Genomic DNA, 19,715 nt, shown 5'->3' with positions numbered 1-19,715 from the left:
AACATCATAATACGGATAATATAACTTTGGGTTTAATAAATGAAAGATCGAATATAGGAAACGATTTTCCATAAAATCCAACGATGTGTAAGGATTGTATAAAAGTTATTTTTACATTTTACTGAATAGGGATTTTGATATGCCAGTAAATCAAAGTACTAAAGTAAATCAATTTATCCCTTTAGCTTATGTACAATATGGGTTATAAACTCGCATTGGTTTATGTTATTGATATTGCTCAAACCATATTTTGAGCTTAAGAACTCTGGCTTACAGTGTATCTCATCAATGTTTCATCTTTGCCATCGTTGTTCTTTTTATCTGATTTCTGCCCTCGCTGGCGTAATAAAAATGTCAAACTCCGTATGCTGTCGCTGGTAATACATTTTATTCATAAAATGCTCCTTTTTTACGATTTCAGTTGGCTGTTGCCTAGCTTATTGCCATCTCTTTCGTTTGCCATCTATCTTTCTCTTTCCCCGGCTTTTTGTGTGTGTGCGTGTAACATTTGTTGGGACTGATGATGATGATATCCCAAATGCGAGGGACGAGGCGGGGCTCACAAAGTGCTCCACTTAAGTATGCTATGTAAATCACCTGTGCGAGTGCCGCCTCATCGCCTCACCTTTCCCCTCAGGTGACAGCCCCTCCCCCCTCTTCGAGTTAGCTATGCCACCGTGTCAGTGGCGTCATTTTCTTTATGTCTTGCAGTTTACTTGGCCCAAAGCGTCGCCGGCGAAAAACCTTTGCCAGGGATTCTATTTAAACGGCATTATCTTCAGTTGCCGCCCGGCCTTATCTCACCTGCCACCCACTCAGCTTTTGGCCTCCTTGGAGATGCCTCAACATTTTCCGTTCGCATTTAAATTGCTCTTTTTTATTTGCGCCCTCTGTCCCCATTTTGTTAGGGGGCGACGGGTGTTTCGGGTGGCGTTTTCCCTCTTAATTTATTCATAAGCCCTGGTCGGGGGTGTTCTACTTCTTGAGTGGGCCAACATCATTACTATTACTCATGCACGGCACACACACACACAAACACACACACACTAAGAGCAGCACAAACACAAACAACACTCACCCATACCGACACACACACTGTTTTACGTGCGTGTGCCATCGTAACTCAAAGTTGTCCTGTCCGTGTTTGTTTAGGCACCATCCCCATGCTCGAAAGTCAAAGTTTCCTCTTTCTTTGGGCTTGTTTTTGTTATTTTTTACTAAGCAATTTTCACATTCACCTGACTTGCCACGCCAACCAGCCACCCACCCATTTTCCAGCTCCCGATCCGTAGCACCCGCCATCGTTCATCGCCCCTTCACAGTTTCACAGATTTGCGCTGTATAATTATGCCTAGCCCGGCCTCACACAATCCTTATAAGCCAGGGAAGGTGCGTTTCAAAAATATACTTCATAAGAATTAATGAAATGAGAAGAAGCGCTGCAGTAAATTAACGCAACAGGTTTACGGATTCTGATTTCAGAACAAACTACTTCTTAAAGAGTGCTGGTCACACTATTTACATAGGGTTTCCTCAAAAGCAAAGCTGGCCACTCTATTTAAAATAAATCACATTTATGTTATTACTCATGGATATGAAAAAATGTTTTTTAAAGAATTTATAGAATATTTAAAAAAACACGTTTCATAAACCATGTATTATAAGCAAATGTTATAATAGTCTTGTGAAACCTAATAACATAATTTCTCGTTGATCCTTACCATAATTTCCACTTCCTAACAAATATTATGGTTTCGTTACGTGCTGTCCTGCTGTGAGACTCCCTCATTTCGTATTCAAAACACTTGTGACAGTTTAACAAATTTGGAATTTAAATTGCACTTGCACTTAACTAAGGAGGGATCGGGATTGGGATCGGGGCTAAAAGTGAGGCCTTTGCCAAGCGAAGGGAAAAAGCAACGACTTTGGCACCTGTTGGGGCAAAAACACACACAATCTGATACTCGCATCCCTCCCAAAAACAACCCGCACGTATAGAAAAGCATGGCGTGTGTGTCTATAAATCTGTTGCCTTAATCGTTATCGTCGAGGATGCTGGTTTTTATTATGAGCGAGTCGCTTAATTTCCACAAACCCCCTGCAATTATGAAAGACAAAACGGTATGAGCGAGCGGATGGGTGGGGCAAACGTGCCACATCCGTATCCTTGCCAAGAAGGAAGGTGGAGCTATAGGTTGCCCCACGAAAACTTCGGGTCTTAAGGAATAAAGCCAGAAAGCAAGCGAGTTCGAGTTCGAGTTATTATCAAGTTTCTTCTTTAGCTGTTTGCCTTGGCGCGTCAGTTGGTACTTTTTTCGCTCTTGTTCTTTTTTGGCCAGGATTACCATTGTTGTTTTTCCCACGAGTATTAAGTGGCAGACCGCCCACAACCACACTCCTTGGGCAGGGACAGGTGGGAGCTCGAACTTAAAATTACGGCTCTGAAATGAAATTAAAATGGTTTTCTTTCTCGTTTTCCATCCGAAAAGAAGCTTGGTAGTTTGTTATTGTCTGTCTGCATATTGAGGAACGTTAAACAGTCCTTCCCGAGGACCCATCCCGGCCCACTTGGCCAAGTTTAAATTGGTTTTATGTTAAAGCCAAATGAGTACAGCTCGGGGGTCGAGTTCAGAGCTTTGGGGCTGGGGTTTGGAGTTGCCCACCAACCACCGTTGCCAGTTGAGCACCAGGAAATGAAATTTCTTGCGAATTCCTCTTATTTTTTGCCTTTTCCTTTTTTGTTCTCCTCTTTCGGGGCGGAAAATGGCGGGCTGGGGTTTCATGGGGTGGTCGGAAAGTGCCGTCGAGAGGCAGATTTCCCAGCACTTGACGAGCGGCCGCTCAAGGAGTTTGACTGCTTGTCAAACACAGCCAAATGTTTTGATATATTTCATGCACTTGACAATCAGCTCGGGGGATGGCCAAGGAGTGCGGCAGTGGGGGAGGGAAATGGCCAAGATGAGAGCATTTCAAATAAATGACCCGTAATGTATTAGCTGGCCTGACCTTGAGGGAAGTTCGAACTTCGAAGAATATTTAACCCACTGAGGATTATTGAAATTTATGGGTATTCTTACTTATTCACTGCGTAAAAGAGAGTCTTCAATCGAAAATCTTTTAGTTTTCCTAACAAGCCAAAAGAAATTTTTAGTATAAAGAACCTTGTGACAACACTGAATTTCACCACAAATATCAAATGTATTTAAGTAAGTTATTCCAAGCATATATATAAATAATTTAAATCCACCAAAACTTTAACCTTTCTTTGCCAAATCTTCCTCTACACTATTAACTTTATGGCGTTTTCATCAGACCCCCGTTGACACCACAGGGTTAATTGTTTGTTTGTTTATTTTGCGTCAGGCTCTAATGCAGTGTGCTTTTCCTTACAGAACAACAGCAATTTTTCTTTATTTTTCTGTATTTGCTCTAAACTCATTGTTCTCCTGGGGCGGGGAAGGGCGCTGGAAAATGTGTGGGCGGAAGCAAGTAGTGGGAGGAGAAGGGAAAACTGTGTGTGCTGCTTAGATTTTCGGAGCTTTGTTTGTGATTTTCTCGGCTTCATCTTGTTCCACTTTAATAGCAATACCATTATCAGCACAGAGCAGCAGCAGCAGCCAAAGCTGTGACAATAGCCACAGCAAAAGCCAACCTGTTACAAAACCAAATTCAAAACACCACCAGTAGTATCAACAACTATAATAACTGAAGCAACAATACTCGGAGGAACAACAGGACCACAGGTGCATAGTCATCCCATTAATTCAATGCATTCATAATGCATATGAGACCGAACTTAGCATTGTGCATTTAAGCCTTTGAGAGTGCATCTAGATTTGGTCTCTGTGCGAGTATAGAGTGTGCTAGGCCTTGGAATTCGACTTGCCCCTTAATGTTAAAGGGGCCCGAGGGGTACTATAATATAACTATTCTATACATCATTTTGAAATACAAATATTTCAATATTCAATTACCAGGGAAAGTACAGCTTGAACCGCAGATGTAAGTACTAGCCATAAATATGGATAATTTAGCTCTTCTGCTGGAACTTAAATCGCATTATGCTCCCCCTTTCTGCCATCGATAATCGACTGCTATCATCTCGATTGCAGTTGGGCAACCCTGCTCGACAATTTCCCCTCGACTTTATCCCCTCACGCGCTTCAAGTGGCCATTCATTATGGCCCTTAAACCAGACATTGCAGCGCGGCGAGGCCTAAAGCATTTGGCCCGTTAGATGGGCAATCGATGGGTCGGTTGGAAGGGAATGGTTGTCACACAGAAAAAAATCACAAGCATCAATAGAATATTTAAATAGTAGTGTCAAGTTTCTCCCCTTGAATACTCTTTTAAATCGAAAAAGCGAGAAGAGCGAGATGACCTTTAAAATTACTTTGAGTCAAAACTGAAAGATGGTGGGGATTTTATGGATAACCCCCATATCTAGATAGAATATTGACTACAAATATTATATTATTTAAAAGATCTCTCAAATCTCAAAAGAAAGCAAAGAGCGAGATAGCGCCTAAAATAACTCTGAGTGGGAGCGGGATAAAAATATTTTAAACTGATACCAAAAAAAAAAGATGGCGCTCTAGAGAGAATTTTATTAAAATTATCAACATATCCTAACACTTTTTTCTCTCTGTATGATTGCAATACCAGTCAGGCGGGGCTGTAAGCATAGGCATTATAATATAGTACCTGGATCTCTGGCTCCCCGCCTCCACCCTATATACATAGTAAGCATCCCAGGAATGGAGGAGCTGGAGCTGGAGCGGGAGCAGGAGCAGGAGCAGAGAGCTCCAGAGGCACGTTCCGGGAGAAAGCACTTAAAATATCTGCGCACGCATGACTGATGATGACTACTTAGGGCCCGGCAGGATTTTCCACAACTCCACGCCCTGCCCTCGCCCAGGTGAGAAGCGAGAGCAAAAGCTGATAAGTATTTTATATTTTACGGGATTGTTTGTTGTACGTGCCCCAAATGCCACCCACATAATTACAAGGCCTGCAACTTTTCACTCCACTCCAAATTATCGAACATCGAGGGGCAAACATCAAACGTGGCATTACACAAACGGTTGAAAGACATCAGCATTTAATTGCCCCCTAATGCGCCTGAAATGGCAAATGCAAACATGCCACAAGTGACGTGGCAGGTAATATACACAAGTCCACACACATATATTACATGTTTAAAGGCATGTGAGCAGATATGTATCTTGTGGCTTTTCCTGGCGCTGCCATTGACTGCAGTTCAATTATGTCTGACAACGAATGGATAATTATGGCAACGTACACAAAGAAAGTCATGAAGATGTGGCCCACAAAAAACAAGGCTTAAATCGAATATAAACTTAATTAAATCAGTCCATCACACGGCTCACAACCATTAGTCTCGAACTCTGGCCAATTAGTTAAGATTAATTGAAAGTGGGCATTAGTAAGAGGCGGTTGAGTGGCAAGTTAATTTGAAAAGTGACAACATAACATGCGTACTATGTGCAAACACAAATAACAGTCTCTTTAAAATGTATTTTCCACTTATAAAAAAGAAAAATCATATTTATTTTCGATTTTGTTGTGTAAGGTCGGACGAGAAACCACGTAGATTTGATCCACTACAAGTCACTACGTGACCATGACTCCCAAAACTGAATTTTCGCTTACCATGAAAAGAAAAACAAACAGACCGTAAAGAAAACAAACATGAATTAAGGCGAAAACTAAATCCGCCGGAATAACAATAACTTTCATTCCAGACACGGAGTTCTATCATTTTCGTCGGCGCTCCGTGTTCGTGTGACTGCCATTGTGATTTGCTCTGACTTCATTTTGTGACTTTTTATCAATTTGTCTGATTTGCTTTTGGCCCATTCATCTTGCCATTTCCCCCTTACGCGTGTCACAATGGGAAAAGCACGAGGAAAGATTGGCAGAGTGAAGCAGTTAAGCGCATTTGATGCTCCAAAGCATCGGGAAGTCAAGCCCATCAAGTATACGACTAGTGGGTACTTGGTGTAACTAGAACTGTTATTATAACCATTCTATGAAAAATGAAACCTGCTCATGTAATATATTTAACAAAAAACCCTTCTGAAACTGTCACAATATATAATAATTAAATTTAAATACTATTGTACAAATTAACTCGTAAACTTTTGATAAAAAACCTACTTAGGTTGAGCATAACTTATCTGTCGATATTAAATACTAAATGCATCGTAATATTAACTTGCATATCAAATATTACTCGTAGTAAATTCAGTTGAGTATAAATCAACAATTTGGAATAAATTAAATATTTTAATTGTAATACCCTTTTAGTGCTATTTTTTGACTTTTCTAGAGGGGTTCTACACCTCATATTCCCCTCCGTGGACCCGCACATGCCATATATTTCAATTTAAAATCAAGTAAGAATCAAAACACTATAAAATCTTCTTTATATACCTCATCCCTTCTCATACCCTGCACAAAATTTCACAATAAATATTATGCTACTAAAGCTCTAAGAGAATTACATGACAGCAGCAGCATCCACTCCCGACGACATCTTGCCCTTCTGCCCACACTAGTACATCTTACCATCTTACCATCTTACCACCCAAAAAAAAACAAGAAAATAAAAAACAGAAGAGGGGACCTCGGAAGTGGTTGGCAAAAAGTATAAAGAAATGAAAGAAATAAGCGTTATTATCGTTATTACGTGAGCAAAATACATACACAGAGCACCGCAGCAGCAACAACTGGGTAGAAATGGCAACAACTACGCCAGTGAGCAGAACTATATATTAACAAACAATAACAAAAACCGACGATGGCAAAAATGTGGCAGGGGTGCTTTATAAAGATGGCGATGACGAGGAAGACGACAAAGTCACCAAAGTGCAAGTGGAAGGAAGCGGGTGAGCAAGTAAGGAGCAGAAGCAGCAGTCTTGGAAGTGATTTCGGGGAGCACTTATACCACTTCTATATATTTTACTGCTCGTGTGGGCATAAGCACATACACTGTACATAGGGATATTTATATATGAAACTAAATGGACACACGTACGTCGCCCTGGACGTGAAGTGCACTTATCAACAGCAAAAAAGGGTCAGCATAAAATTGCAAAGCTGTACATGTGATGGAAAATAGTAGAAATAGGACAAGTCCATGATTTATATTACCCGCAGCATGGCAAAATTGATTTGTAAATGCACGGAACCAAACAAATCTATGGCAAATTATGGTTTAATGAGCCAAACATGTTGGTAATAGATATGAAAAATAGATACTCTGTGCAAAGGGTGACAGACAACTTATGTTAGCGAGACAAAGGGGTTTAATTATGACCAGGGAAAATGAAGAAATCCCCTGCATCAGCAGCTCGAATTTGTATTCCATTTGTTGCTAGCATTTCACTAACTTTATTAAGTGCTTAAATCTGCAAATCAAAGGAATTACCGAAGAAGATACTGCACATTTCACAAATGACACAAATAACAAATTGAATTGTGATGATAGAATTAAATTCTTCATTTCGAAATCGGAGGGAAAACCCTTTCGGAGGCCATTAAATAGATTCCAGGGGATCTGAATCGAATTTTATTCCGCCGCTTGTAGTCCTATTCAAATTACGGCGGATTTGCAGCCGCCAGTCAACATATGGCCAGCACAAACGGCTGACTTCCTTTGTGGGCACTGCCACCATCATCAATGGGGCTCCAAGAGCGGCACGGGGTGAACATGGCAAATGCCATTGGATTTGAGCTGCTTATGCCGGGGATTTAGTTATAAATTCCCTGGCAAAGCATCGGGGCGGAGATCGCTCCTCCTCGTCGCTCGTTGCGAATTGAAATTTAATGCAAATGTAAATGTTGCAAAAAATACGCGTGGGTTGGAAACAGAAACAGATTATCTGTAGGTGGAACTCTCCACTTGAGGGGGGCCTGTTTTCAAACAGCCTCCCAAGTTGCAACCCTTCGGGCACTAGCGCCCAGCAAATCCAAATACACACTTCCCATAAAGATTTACATACAATTTTAATACGTTTTTATATTGGATTTATGTATGCTTTTTTCTGCATTTCAATTTGATTTAATTCACACAAAAAAACGTAGGAAACAGCTTATGCAAAGAGTTAAGGTTTGGCTGTTTTTAAGCCAGCGATTATTTTATTTTTCGGCTGCATCTTGTTTGAAGTTGACACAGTGCTTGAAAAACAATGAAATATGCACAACAAATACGCAAATAATGACAAAATCCGCCCCAGTCAGGAGCAGAGGAAAAAATCTGTAACAATATTGAAATACTTTATGAGTGAAAAAACGGGGGCGAATGGCGTACCCCACTTTAGCCTGCAATCATCTCCTCTGCAGACACACAACAACAACAAAAAACATGAAAAAAATGCGAACGTTACGTCCTTTTCCGGATTTTGTGGAGAGCCCCCTCCGGCTCCTTGTTTTATTTTTTGGCTTCACTCAACGAGAGCGACACTTAAAGCGCTTTAAAAGCAAATTTATCTCCCATTTCCTCAAATGCCACGGGCTCAGCAGACGCATCCTCTTCGACAGACTCATCCTGCGTCCAGGATTCAAGTTGCCTCGAACCAATCTCGACTGGAGGAAGCTGCCCTCTTCAGAGACAATTGCATTTGGTGCAGAAAAGGGGGGCACAGTACCGAGGGCATAGGACAGACACACTCAAATATTGATTTATCGAGTTGCTCACATGCTTTTCCCATATGTCCTCGCAGCAACTTCTATTTCCTTCAGCCTTTGTCCTTTTATCCCTCGCATCTCCCCCTTCCGCAAACAATAAAAATTGCTGTAAGATGGTCGGGCGATATCCTGGCAGGGGTGTGAAAATTCGCAACCGAATCACTTCAGGTTAACCTCAAGTCGTTCGCACCTCCCTCTCCCTCTTTGGCGTAGTAAAAACTTTAAGTCTAATGACTTTTATAGATACTTCACAATAAGTCCCTCCGAGTCTCCCATTACCCTGGCCTGTGTGGTTGGATTTGGCCAATGAACTTGATTGTGGCTACAGAGTCTTAGCCGGGGATTGACACAACTCAAGTGGAAGAGGAGCCAGCAGCACAAAAGGCCGAAAAGCTCATAATGCATTAAGCCCTCTTTTTGGGGCAGGGTGAGTGGTCTGCCAAAGCCGGAAGAAGTGTACGAGAAGTGGGGATAATACTAGCTTTCATGAATATTCTCCGCTTTTATTAGCCTCTTCCCTTATTGGATAGTATTTGATTTGGTTTTATTTCAGTTTATGCTTTTGATCAGCTTATCAAGGTCTTAGATGATTGTGTATGGGAGTTGGTAGGGATGTAGAAGTAGTCAATGGTAAATGTTAAAGTTACTTTCTGCGAGTATAGAATCATAAAGAACTAAGGTCACACTTGGTAAGCAAGATTGCAACTCTGCCGAAGAGTGAAGAAGAAGAAGTCGAACGAGTAGCTGTAATCCTCCAGTTCTTACCTAATTTTTTCATAAACATGCTATGTTTTAATAAAAAAGTTATAAAAAATCCAAACGTTACATTCTTGTTATATGAAAAATCGCATTATATTTATTCAATTTCTTCGCCACTTTACTGGCATTTCTTTTACTTAAATTTCAATTATCTCAGTTACGCAAATAGTCCGCGATTCCTTTCTTCTTTCCTTCCTTGTGTCTTACCCATTTATCATCGACAATGACGCTGCGCCAAAAGGACTCCCAGAACGAATCCTTACTTTGTCCCTTAATAATCGCCGCTGCAGATGGGGGCAACTGCAGTCCCCGAAGAGCAGGGCCCACTGCAGCTTACTGACCACGCCCCCAGGAAACGGAATAAGATCACCTCATACATATACAGGCACACACATATATCCTCCGAGCTTTATTACACACTTTCGGCGCCCTTTTCGCAATAAAATGGGCATAAGAAGGAGTACAAATTGCCAGAGGCCGCCATATAAGAGGAGGTGTTGAACAAAAGTGGCAAAACTTTATTGTCAACCCGAATGGAGTTCTTTAAATTGCATTCTGCACTTAAGGAAAGCCCCTGCGATATAATTTACAAAATGTTTACCCATTTAAAAGCCTTGTTTAATTACAATGACGAACAATTGACAGCTTTTAATGAGACAAAAAACACAACGGCGTAAATTGCGAGTAAGCCATTTCGTTCTCATTCGCATTCCAACTTTTATGGCCTTCGATGGATGATGGGATTGCCTTGGCCGGAAAACCCACACCAAACAACCGCTCTTTTACCACCCCGACTTAGCCAGAAATTAATGGCATAAAGGCGGAGAGAGGTTGTTGAGGGGGGAGAACTCTTTATGGACTGCCAAATGGGGGGAGCAAGTGTAAACGAATGGAAGGAAAGTAAAACAAATTCAAACTGCTTTTTACGGCAAATGGAAATGGAATTGGAATCAGAGTTAAAATCCGAATCGGAAGTGCAGCTGCCTAGGGATTAGAATTGCAAATTAGTCGGGGAAATTACAAAAACGAATTAGATAATTAAAAGGAGATTGATAAGGTTGTTGCTTGGGTACACAAGTATCTCAAGCATGTTAGATCAAGTTGTTAATGGGGTATTTCTTTTTCAAAACATGTACTGCCCATTGAAGCAAGCTTTCCTAGAGAATAACTTCTTTATAAATAAAATTCCTTCGAATATCGAGCTTAAATAGCTTGAAAATCAAAGGCTGTGAAGTACTATCTAGTCTGGCACTTCAATTAAAATTTGATATGAAATACTTCCTCTCTCCGAATACCTCTACCATCCAGCCATATATCATCCCATTGGCATGCAGTTTGACAACGGTAGGGAAAAACCAAAAAGTTGCAACTCAATTGGCTCCAAATTGTTGGCCAACTTGTGCATCTCAAGGCAAGCTGGTAAAAGTGCATAATTCTATAAAAGGCACACAAATTGAAACACAAACACAGGCTGGAGTCCTGGGAGTCCTCCCAACTTGGTGCGCAGCCCCTCTGCCCATACCCTCCTACCAAAGTCAGTGGGAACAGAAAAGTTGGGCTGGCAGTCTGTGAGTTTCTATTAAAAATATTGTCAACTCAATACTGGCGGAGTAAGTAGGCGACGGGGTGACTCCGAGTTGATTGTTGTAAACAAAGTTTTCATAAAGAATTTCCACGCCCCTACAGGAAGAAAAACGAAATGCGAAGAAAGAAAGCAAGCCAAAAAAAAAAAAGAAAATAGGAAGCCGACAAATTGGCAAAACCTCCAAAAGAATCACAACACAAGGCAGCCAGCTGCGGTTGGTGGGGCACAACAAATAAATTGACATTCCCCCACCGCCACTTACTCCGGATTCCCCCGTCTGAGCCACTCGTTATCATAGTTATGGTTGAGGCTTTGGCCGCAGCCTGGCAACGATGAATGCTGCGGTTTTTCCCCGGAAAACTGGAGGAAGATGGGGTTCGGGTTGGGGTCGGGGTTGGGGTTGCAACGGTATGAAAGGACCAAGGTGTTAGGCTGAGGCATAGAATCGGTGGCTGCTGGTGGCTTTTCCATGTACCTATTGCTCCTGCTGCTGCGGCTGTTGCTGCCACAAATTAAAATGTGGCCGCGCTTAAATTCCCCACACAGAATTTATTGTTTTTGCCGCCTGCTTGGCAGAGAGCCCAAGGAGCAGGAACAAAGCCAGCCAGTCAGCCAGAAATAGGCAAATAGCAAATAAGTTAAATGCTTCTGGGCCAGATATTTATTGGCAAGGAATGGGAGCAAGTGCGAATGAGATCATGGAATGGTTTATGTGCATTTCGCATCTTTAAAATGAGTCAGAAAGGGAACAGATAAAGATGTCAGGACTGGGAAAAAGATCCTTCCAGCAAATCCAATTACGTTTTAGCATGAACTTGTTATGAAAACAAAATATATTCCTCAAAAAAAAAAACCGTTGTAGTTTTATTAAAAAACAATTAGTAAAAACTTTAAGCAAATCCAATTACATTTAACTATTACATACATTTATACAGATGAAAAGTTAACACATATTAACACAACAATTCTAAGAAAATAATCCTTGAAAGCAGTATCATTATCAAGTACAATCATTGTTTTTTCCATCGATTACAAATTTTTTACAAATACTACAATAATTACAAACGAATCCAATTACTTTTAATTATGACATGAACTGGATTTACTTCCCCGTCCATTTTTTAAGGAATTTAAAATTCACTTTGATGCAATCCCATTTCACTGATTCATTTTTTATGTCGCGCACATTAGTCAAACTGCCCAACAAAGTTATGAGACCTTCGCCGCTGGCGTAATACCGAAAAAAAGGCGGAAAAATAAAGAAAATCTCCTACAATCCAACAAACAAAACAAGAATAGCTGCCAAGGATAATGCGTTGCAAATGTCGACGACAATAAAAAGGATAATGCGACAAGTTGAAAACGAGCCAAAAAGGCGACCGAATGACCGCCATTTCTGCCCAGAAAACTTTGCGAAAAGCACAAAGAATGAGGAAAAGCGGAACAAAAAAACTTTGTTAAAACGAGAAACAGAAAGTTGAGAGCATTTAATGAGTTTATTGAACCAATTGCACAAGTTGCAGGTTGTTAGTTGCAAGTTGCAAGTGCATGTTGCGTCATTGAGTTTGTAGAAAGCCAAAGAAATCCGGGCTTTGCCCTGCTACTTGGCCAACTGATTCTTGGCCAACTAAGACGAATGAAGAGAAGTGAGCTCTTATCTCCCTCTCAGTTAGGAATGAATTAAAGCTTAAGTTTTTCCAAGATTTGCCGGCTCTTAGAAGCTAATTCAGCTGCCCAGCGCCGGCCCAAAGCCAACTGCAATTCTTCTTGGCCATTCGTCTTGGCCATTTTGCCCATATCCGTCCGAATGTCGCCAGGGTCAGCCGGGCAGTGCTGGGCATTGCTGGGCCAACGAAATTGCGGCAGACAGAAGTCATTTAAGGAGAATTTATGGGATTTTAACTGACATTTAAACAGTCGCCAAGAAGCAGGGACAGATAGCCCGGGGAAATGAGGGGCGGGCAGTTGGGGCATAGGAACTTGTCGGCCAAGATTAGCGACGACTGTGCAACAAAATGTTATGGACAGGGCCCCGGATAATGAACGACTCAGTTCCCGGTTCCCCAGATCCCCAGAGATCCGGGGAATATGAAGGGCAGAAAGGAGCCAGAAGGAGCGAAGCGAGAAAAATGAAATGTAATTACATTTGAAAATGGACAAAAAAAAATCAGGCAAAGAAAAGAAAAGGAAAATGCTAAGGAAAAATGTAAACGACGGTCAGTCAGAGGGAAACATCTGGAATCTGGAGCCGATGGCCAGTTTTGGGGCGTTGCTTCCGAGCAAAAATCACTGCAGCATTTCCTTGTAATTAACTTCATGAAGATGTTCCCTATTTCAAGGGACCTAAAAGCGAGAACTGAATGGGAAAAGCTCCGCCGACAGCTCAGATTGAAGAAAGATGAGTGAATGAAAGGGGAAATGCTGGCTGGAAAATTGAATGCTTCCATTTGTGTGCCCACATCAAGAAAAACTAATCGAAATTGTATCTAAATTAAATAAAATTAAAAAGGTTTTAAAAGTGCTGAATAAGTAACATTGAAGATGATTAACTTATAGCTTATTAACTTCAAGCAATTGCAAAATATACTCTCCCATTTGTTTCAATTATTTAACATGACTCGTAATAGTTTATTTTCTTCTCCACATACAAATTACACTTCGATGTTTTTAGATTAATGCCCGGGGCTTAATGTGTCATCGGGGGATTCTTTCTTAATTAAAAACCACATCCCTACATTACAGTGCACTTAAGCAAACACAAGAGGAAACGAAAGATGCTTTAATGCAAGGGGAAAACTTTAATTTGGGCAAACTCAAACGGAATTTAATTAAGCAGAACTTATTGAAAGTCAAAGAAGGACTAGGATTGACTCCTTATTTTAAAGTTTAAAAATACTCTTACCTTTAATACTGTTTATCACGCCAACGGCTTCTGAAAGAAAACAAGAAAGAATTAATTAGTTAATTGCAGTTTCATGAAAAGTGGCAAGTTTAAAGAAAATTACAAGTTGGCAAGTGCGAGAAAGTTTAAAGTCAAAGCAAAGGCTTGAAAAGTTTATAACTACTTTAGAAGTATTCCTTTTATAAGCTCTTAATTGAAATGCCCTAATTGGCTATTGGGAAGATTTAATTTGATTTAAGAGCTTTATCAGTGCTGCTTTATTAAGAGGCTTTTCAAAACTTTATGAAAGCACTACAACCTTTTCAGGAAAGTTATTTTGCACACCATCCAATATCGTATTTTATGGAGCTGTTATAAAGTTACGAAAACGAGAGTTACCCCATGGTATTTTTATTCATAAGTGTTCTTATTTAACCATACTCGAACGCCATGCATATATGTATATGAGCAGCACAGCACACTTTGTAAAAATCAACTTCAACTCAACAAGGTCGACCCCAATTTTCATAGGCCAGAGGGCAGAGGTCAGGGGGCAGAGGCGGGACTTTCAAACTGCCAAACCGCAAAATTTGCAGCCGCAATTTCTGTCTGTGATTTGCTGCTCTCCAGTGCGTTTCAGCATATTTCCATAATTTTTCGGAAAATGTGTGGCATTCAGAGAGGCCATCGCAGAAACAATTTACTCGTTAAACAGTTTCTCCACCCTACCACCACCTTTTTACCCCCAACATTGGCATCAATATTTTTTTGCAAACTGCACTTGCGAGCGCCTGCTTCTCCTTATTTTTCTCCTTGGCAGCAGTAACAAACTGTGGCAACAGTAATCGAAAAGTTAATTCTCCGAAAAACAAGGTAATTAGTGTAGCAGTGGCCATAAAACCCAAGCGAATGTGCAAAAATAACGAGAAAAGTTTAAAAAGTGCCCAACAAAACGGCAATAGAGATGGAGGAGAGGGTCTAGGGCAAAAAAAAGTGGAACTAAAAAAGTAGAGTAGAAACAAGAACTACGAAGTGGGGAAAAGTGTGGCATTGTTGGTTGCAACTAGGCAAAGGCAAACACGGCGTAATGAATGGCTCCGACTTGTAGGATGCAGTCTGGGGGTCCGGGGCGCAGGTGTGCAGGTGTACGGGGGTGTACCAGGTATAGTTAAGGGCCCCGGGTAAAACTATAGTTACAACCGCAGCTCCAAATAAGGGTGCCCCACCATCAGGTCTCGTTAGGCGTTGCCAAGGTTGCCAAATATGCAGGTGGCTGCTGGAACTTTGGATTGGCTGGTAACTGATTCCATGTCAAGGTTTAAGTGTTTTCACTTTATATTTTTGGCCGAATCAAACTTTGTTTTTGATTTATACAAAGCTTTTCAATGCTCCTCTTCATTCTGCCGCTCGCACACAAATGGAAATGTCAAAAACTGTCAGGCATTGTAAGGGATATTTGCATATCTACCTTATCTACTCAGCCATTTTAGTTTTAATTAGAAACATTTTTAAATATAAATTCAGGAAAGGATTTTGCATATAATCCCACGTTAGTTAGTTAATATTAAACAACGTATGGTACAATTTTATCTATAAAAAAGAAAGCTTCTTAATTTGTATTTCCTGAAGCAAAATGATCTTAATATAGGATTAACCTATTATTTAACATTACCCCCACGCAAAAACCTCTTTGCCTGTGAATGCTTTGAACTTTCACCCCGGATAGAGCAACTCTTTCGAAGCACTCACATGCACGAGCCCTCAATTAATTAATAAACAAAACTTTTCGCAAAGCTCTTCGAGTGCGCTGCATCCACACACTCGCGCGCTGCGAAAGAACTTTTTGCCGACTGTCGTTTGTTATGCCAAAAACTTGAGTTCGCCCACCGATATTGCCCAAAAATATATATCCAGGATGGGAGGAAACCCTTTACGAAACATCTTACCCCGCCCGACCAGCCATCTCTAGTTGCGCCTAATGACAAACATGAAGTTTTTGCCACCACATCAATCAAAAGTTTTTCATCAACGTCATCAGAGTTATCAGGCGCCTTGCCGCAGGCGGTATACAGATAAAAACCGACATACACACACAATCACAAGCGCCCAGAAATATGGATGCCACAGCGGCAACAACAATAATAAACCGCTGCCAACACCCTGAGACATGTTGACAAACAAGAACAACATCAGCTAGCCGACAAGACAACAATGGCAAGAGGAAAAACCAAAGAGCAGCCAGAGCCAACTGCCGAAAGCGGGAAAAACTTAAATTATGAACGGACAAGCGGCGAACACGCGGCGTATACGTAATTTTCCTCGGTCTCGTGGCTGCTGCTAAATGTCTGCATAATTTATGGATTTAACAACAACAGCAGCAGCGACCGCGGGGGGAGCATCAGCCGAGCAGGAACAGGAATCGCACCTTAAATAAGAGAAATGGCAGCCATAAAATGCCAGCAGCCTTGGCAAGTGGAACCAGTACGATCGAGGGGGAAATATCATCAGTCGACCAACTAAATAACTCAAATAAAATGCCTCGAATGCCGCACAAATCTTTTCAACTTGCTCTAGCAACGGTAAGATGATGGAAAATGCTGTTGCTCTAGCACAGGAGACACTGCGAGAAATTACTAAGTAATAAGTAATGATATGATGATTTATTATTAAATATGATATGATTTATAAATAGTAAGTATTTGATAAAGGGAATGTTTAAAATTGTAAAAAAAGGAGTTTACTTTATCATTAGATGATGTACTAGTCAGTTTTTAGTGTAAACCTCTCCAAACTCAATTACCCTACCCTATCTTAAAGAATATAAGTTCACCAGAGTGAGTTAATTAGTATATATTATTTATCATTATCTATTTAGAAATCCTTCCTTAGTCCCCCTTATTTCCCGCAGTGTATTATTGATAGACCAAGAGGCACTTCATCTTCTTCATAGGAGCGAGTAAAAAATATAAGATGAAGATATGGCCAAAGAGGCGGAAGATAGGATGTAGCCAGAGAGCCAAACATAATCAGCTTCATCATCAGTGTGGTGGCGAGTGGGGGATTGTGGGGCAGGTTATCGAGGTGGCAGATTGCCACACCTTCGCCTTTACGTGGCCATGTCATGAATCAGCCTCCAAAGGGGGAGTGGGAGGCTCTGCTGTCACCATCAACATCTTCATCTTGCTCTTGTTCTGCCCATTTGCGACAGGGCGACATCTTCATCTTTCAAATGCGTTTAATTATGTCAAAGTAGGAACCTTTTTTCCTGCTTTCTTTTCTACCTTCTCTCTGTCCTTCGGGAGACACCCACGAGAATATAGTCACCTTTCAGACGTGAACCTGCGGGAGACCCGAGATATATATGTATATGTATCCTGAAGATTCTCTTGAAGTTTGGCTGGCCGAAAGGACGCAGACACAATACTGTATAACCTCGCATTAAAGCCATGTGTAAGATGTGTCATTTCCATTTTTTTTCCCGGGAAATGCCCCTACCTCCCCGCTACTGTACTACTATCCCAACCTATCGCTTTTTGCATTTGTTTCATTTGTGCGACGTTTCACATTAAGCCTGACAGTCGGGCTTTTGTGCATAATCGTGATGCCGTTAGCTCCGGCTTTAGTCCTGTTCTCCTACTCAAACTCCGGTCCTGTTTTCTGGCCCTGGATCTGTCCTGTCCTGTCCCTTCACTTCCTTTAGTTCTTCCCTTAGACGCTACAAGCCCTGAACCCCTGAACCCCACACCCCTTAGCTTATGGAAATAAGCTACCAATTACTAAAGTGTTTCACTCTAAAGCCATTGCAGTTGTTGTTGCTGCTGATTTTGCCTCGGTCGCCGCTTTTGATTCCGTAACTCCCTCGCATCTCCTCCGATTTCGCCCACCCAGCTGATCTGGACTTGAACATGGACATGGAAATGGACTAAAATGCTGGACGTTTGCCTTAGTCGAGGCTCGGGGCGAGGGAACAAGGACATCCACAAATGCGAGTAATGTTTGAAATTGAAACGTGTACGTACACTCATTGTGGCTTTTCACATAACTCGTACTTTGGCCTGCGATAACATTATCTTACCCTTGGGTCATATATTAATTATCATGTGCGCTAAGGTGTTTCTAATTTGAATTTAACATTTAATCTTTCATTAAGGGATTCGAGCTAACCCCAAACTGTGGTTAAGTGCTTCACTTAATAATCATTTTAATTATGGATTAAATGCCCTGAAGTTATCTTCTCTGCACCAGATTCATTTATAGCCGTATATTAATTGAGAATGATATGAACGTATCTTTAATACAAATAAAGCGTACTTGCATATGATCTACCAACTTATCTTGTGTTTATCTTTTCTTACTAGGTTAAGTTGTGCTTTAAAACGCATTATTATGTATATTTTCTGTGAAAATTATGTGAAATATCATTAAAGAAATGGATACGTGTTCTTATTAAGACCTACTTACTTATCACGTACCAACATTACTTTCTTTACTCAGCATAAGATATCACGTTCTTATTATTTCCGTCAAGTTTACAGATTTAATAATAGCTGTCAAGATTTCTTATCGTGGTACTTCCGTAGAATTCACAACATTAATATCTAAACTTAAAATTACTTTTTAATCACTTTAAGATCGGTACTACTGGTAAACCTAGTCGGTTTACATAAATGGCTTTTCAAAGCATATATATTAATAATTAAAAATGTTGTAAAGATTGATGCTAACCCTCGGCGCATACAAAAGCTTGAACCCCAACGAACCTCCCCTCCACTTTCCTCTGGTCGCTTTTCCAATTGCCATTCGAGCGTAACATACGCACACACACAAGTCCGTCCATCATCATTTTAGCATTGCAGATTTAATTTCGTCAAAGTGGAAAAGTCAACCGAAAGGTCGCCGACGGCAGACTACGCACCAATGAGTGCCACACCAAAACACTCTGATTCCACCGACCCACCAACCTCACGGAATCCATTGCTCCCGGCCAAAGGCGCCCCATGCATATGCGTGTGACCCACAGATGGCGAAGGGACCAAGGACCAAGAACCAACGACCAAGGATAGCAGCAACAACAAACCAGGACGAGAGCAAACATAAGGCGGCAAAGAAGACTGAACAGTCGCGGAGGGTGGCTTCAAAAATTATTAAAATCAAGATTGTTTCAAGAACGAAATATTCTTAATTAAAGAAAGAGTTGGTAAAAGTTTCAAAACTAATTGTAGTTACAAATGTATAACTTTTGTAAAAAGAAATTACAATATGAAAAACTTAATATTTCATAATTTATAAAAAAACTAAATAGATATATTTCCACTTTAATTGTTTAAAGAACAAAATATTCTTACTTAGAGAACGAGTTGCTCTTAGTTTTGGAAGTATTTGAACTCATTTTCTTACAAATGTTAATAAAGTTTTGTTATAAAAGATTATAATTAAAAAGGCAAATATTTCATAATATAGATATATTTCCGATTTGATTGTTTCAAGAACAAAATATTCTTAATTAAATAATGAGTAATTCTTAGTTTCAGAACTTTTGGTACTCATTAATTACTCTTCTGAAGAAAATATTTCATAATTTCGAAAAGACAAAAATAGATATATTTTCGATTTTCCGCAATCTTGTCTTCTGAATATCCCACATATTTTTACCCCTGATCGGACTCTATAGATTACACCTAGAAGTTTTTGCTTAGCCCTCGCCTCGGACCCAAACTTGAATACTAATGACATTTGCTATCTGTTCATTTGTCTTTGCTGTTTTCCATTTTTTTTTGC

The 19,715-nt window shown here is 40.5% G+C and overlaps 1 protein-coding gene across 1 annotated transcript in view; it reads right to left on the bottom strand.

The window, feature by feature from the left end:
• The window catches only part of LOC108025036 (cadherin-87A), a 62,575-nt gene that overhangs the window by 12,589 nt on the left and 30,271 nt on the right, over nt 1-19,715 (bottom strand). Inside the window, exon 4 of the mRNA XM_017095291.3 lies at nt 13,959-13,988. The gene's annotated coding sequence lies outside the window, so the exon portion shown is untranslated. The remainder of the gene's footprint in view (nt 1-13,958; nt 13,989-19,715) is intronic.

Source organism: Drosophila biarmipes, chromosome 3R, assembly GCF_025231255.1.
Source record: "Drosophila biarmipes strain raj3 chromosome 3R, RU_DBia_V1.1, whole genome shotgun sequence".
NCBI classification, from domain to species: domain Eukaryota; kingdom Metazoa; phylum Arthropoda; class Insecta; order Diptera; family Drosophilidae; genus Drosophila; species Drosophila biarmipes.
Note: the sequence above shows the minus strand (reverse complement) of the source record. Positions and strands in the feature narration are given on the sequence as shown.